This window comes from Taeniopygia guttata, chromosome 29 (assembly GCF_048771995.1).
Source record: "Taeniopygia guttata chromosome 29, bTaeGut7.mat, whole genome shotgun sequence".
Taxonomy (NCBI): domain Eukaryota; kingdom Metazoa; phylum Chordata; class Aves; order Passeriformes; family Estrildidae; genus Taeniopygia; species Taeniopygia guttata.
Window position 1 is genome coordinate 3,002,870 of NC_133054.1, and position 3,672 is coordinate 3,006,541.

The following is a 3,672-nucleotide window of genomic DNA, read 5'->3' on the forward strand; positions in this document are numbered from 1 at the left end:
CTTCGCACCGCGCCGCGCGCCGGGCGGGAACCGCGGCCGGACAGAAACGTTCCGGGGCAGAAACGGTCCGGGCAGCGACAGGGACAGCGACAGGGACAGGGACAGGGACAGAGACACGGGACAGGGACAGAGACAGGGACAGGGACAGGGACAGGGACAGGGACAGAGACAGGGACAGGGACAGGGACACAGGGACAGGGACAGAGACAGGGACAGCGACAGGGACAGGGACAGGGACAGGGACAGGGACAGGGACAGGGACAGGGACAGGGACACAGGGACAGGGACAGAGACAGGGACAGCGACAGGGACAGGGACAGGGACAGGGACAGGGACAGAGACAGGGACAGGGACAGGGACAGGGACAGGGACAGGGACAGGGACACGGGACAGGGACAGCGACAGGGACAGGGACAGGGACAGGGACAGGGACAGGGACACGGGACAGGGACAGCGACAGCGACAGGGACACGGGACAGAGACAGGGACAGGGACAGGGACAGCGACAGGGACAGGGACAGGGACAGGGATAGGGACAGGGGACAGGGACACGGGACAGGGACAGCGACAGGGATAGCGACAGGGACAGATACACGGGACAGAGACAGGGACAGGGACAGGGACAGGGACAGAGACAGAGACAGGGACAGGGACAGCGACATGGGACAGCGACAGGGACAGATACACGGGACAGTGACAGGGGCAGGGACAGGGACCGGGACAGAGACAGGGACAGGGACAGGGACAGGGACAGGGACAGAGACAGGGACAGGGACAGCGACAGGGACAGATACACGGGACAGAGACAGGGACAGGGACACAGGGACAGGGACAGGGACAGAGACAGGGACAGGGACAGCGACAGGGACAGATACACGGGACAGTGACAGGGGCAGGGACAAGGACCGGGACAGAGACAGGGACAGGGACAGGGACAGGGACAGGGACAGAGACAGGGACAGGGACAGCGACAGGGACAGAGACACGGGACAGAGACAGGGACAGGGACACAGGGACAGGGACACGGGACAGCGACAGGGACAGGGACAGCGACAGGGACAGGGACAGGGACAGTGACAGGGACAGCGACAGGGACACGGGACAGCGACAGGGACAGGGACAGCGACAGGGACAGGGACACGGGACAGGGACAGGGACAGGGACAGAGACAGCAACAGGGACACGGGACAGCGACACGGGACAGGGACAGGGACAGGGACAGGGACAGCGACAGGGACACGGGACAGGGACAGGGACAGGGACAGGGACAGCGACAGGGACACGGGACAGGGACAGGGACAGGGACAGGGGACAGGGACAGGGACAGAGACAGGGACAGGGACAGGGACAGGGACAGGGACAGGGACAGGGACAGAGACAGGGACAGCGACAGAGACAGGGACAGGGACAGGGACAGGGACAGGGACAGGGACACGGGACAGCGACAGGGACAGGGACAGGGACAGGGACAGGGACAGGGACAGAGACAGGGACACAGGGACAGGGACAGGGACAGGGACAGGGACACGGGACAGCGACAGGGACAGGGACAGGGACAGGGACAGGGACACGGGACAGCGACAGAGACAGGGACAGCGACAGGGACAGGGACAGGGACAGGGACAGAGACAGCGACAGGGACAGGGACAGGGACACGGGACAGCGACAGAGACACGGGACACGGGACACGGGACAGCGACAGAGACAGGGACAGGGACACGGGACAGCGACAGGGACACGGGACAGGGACAGGGACAGGGACAGCGACACGGGACAGGGACAGGGACAGCGACAGAGACAGGGACAGAGACAGGGACAGGGACAGGGACAGCGACAGGGACAGGGACAGGGACAGGGACAGGGACAGGGACAGGGACAGGGACAGAGACACGGGACAGGGACAGGGACAGGGACAGAGACAGTGACATGGGACAGGGACACGGGACAGGGACAGGGACAGAGACAGTGACATGGGACAGGGACACGGGACACGGACACGGGACACTGACACGGGACAGCGACAGCGACAACGACACGGGACAGAGACAGTGACATGGGACAGGGACAGTGACAGAGACAGGGACACGGGACAGGGACAGGGACACGGGACAGGGACAGAGACAGAGACACGGGACAGGGACAGGGACAGAGACAGTGACACGGGACAGCGACAGAGACACGGGACAGCGACAGGGACAGCGACAGGGACAGGGACAGAGACAGGGACAGGGACAGGGACAGGGACAGGGACAGGGACAGGGACACGGGACAGGGACACGGGACAGCGACAGGGACAGAGACACGGGACAGGGACAGCGACAGGGACAGGGACAGGGACAGGGACAGAGACAGGGACAGAGACAGGGACAGGGACAGGGACAGGGACAGGGACAGGGACAGGGACAGCGACAGCGACAGAGACAGAGCGACAGGGACAGAGACACGGGACACAGGACATGGGACACGGACACGGGACAGTGACACGGGACACGGGACAGTAACACGGGACAGGGACACGGGACATGGGACACGGGACATGGGACAGAGACAGCGACAGAGACAGAGACAGTGACATGGGACAGGGACACGGGACACGGGACAGCGACAGTGACTCAGGACAGTGACACGGGACACGGGACACGGGACAGTGCCACCAGGGCAGCCGCAGCCCCTTGGGGCGAAGAGAAGAGATTTTGTCTCAAGATGCCCATGAAAAAGGACCCGATAACAGCAATTTTCGCATTTCCCTGTTAGCCCGTGCACGTTGTACGTGACTTTAACCATGTAGAAATTGTTGTATCAATAGCGTGAAAAATGCCGATTTTATGGTTGGCTTTTCGCAAGTGTTGCAATGAATGTTATATGTGTAATATTAGAAAGTTATGCTGTATTAATTATCTTAAATTGTGTGTTAAATGTAGTTTTGGGTTACAACATAATGTTAAAATAGAAACTCTGCGATGTAGGATTTGTTACATGCTCAAGCACGAGATGAGATAATCAAAAAACTTCACACAGAGATGGCAGCGAAAAGGGCCCATAAAGAGTCACAGAACAGACAAACATTCTTCCACCTTCTCTTCGTCTTTTTAAGAAGTTGACAAAACCCAGAAAAGTTCTTAATTTGCAAGGAATTTATGCATCATGTATGAAATATATGAATATGCAACAGGCTGTTGTTTTTAAGGTTATTCCTTTGTTCACAAGCAATGCTTTTTGTGACTTAGTGTTTGAGAGCATCTGGACATCCGTAATTCTTTGCTTTTTATCGTCTTGTAATTGTCCTAACTCTAAATTTTATTACTCTAATTGTATTACTATTTTTATAACCATTTTATTATTATTAATCTCTAAAATTTTTTAAAACCAAGTGATTGGCGTTTTCCACAATAGTTATATTGATTATAACTCCTTTTAGCTGCATGCTAGTATAATATAATTTATCAGCTTCAGTATCATGGAAATAGTGGTGTGATGAATATAATAGCTATGTATCACTTGTGGAAATAATAGTGTGATGAATGTACTGTGTTACAGACCTTAAGCGGGACAATTAGAGAATACCATGTAAAATTTAAGCATGACAATTAGAGAATACCATGTTAAATTTAAGCATGACAATTAGAGAATACCATGTTAAATTTAAGCATGACAATTAGAGAATTCCATGTT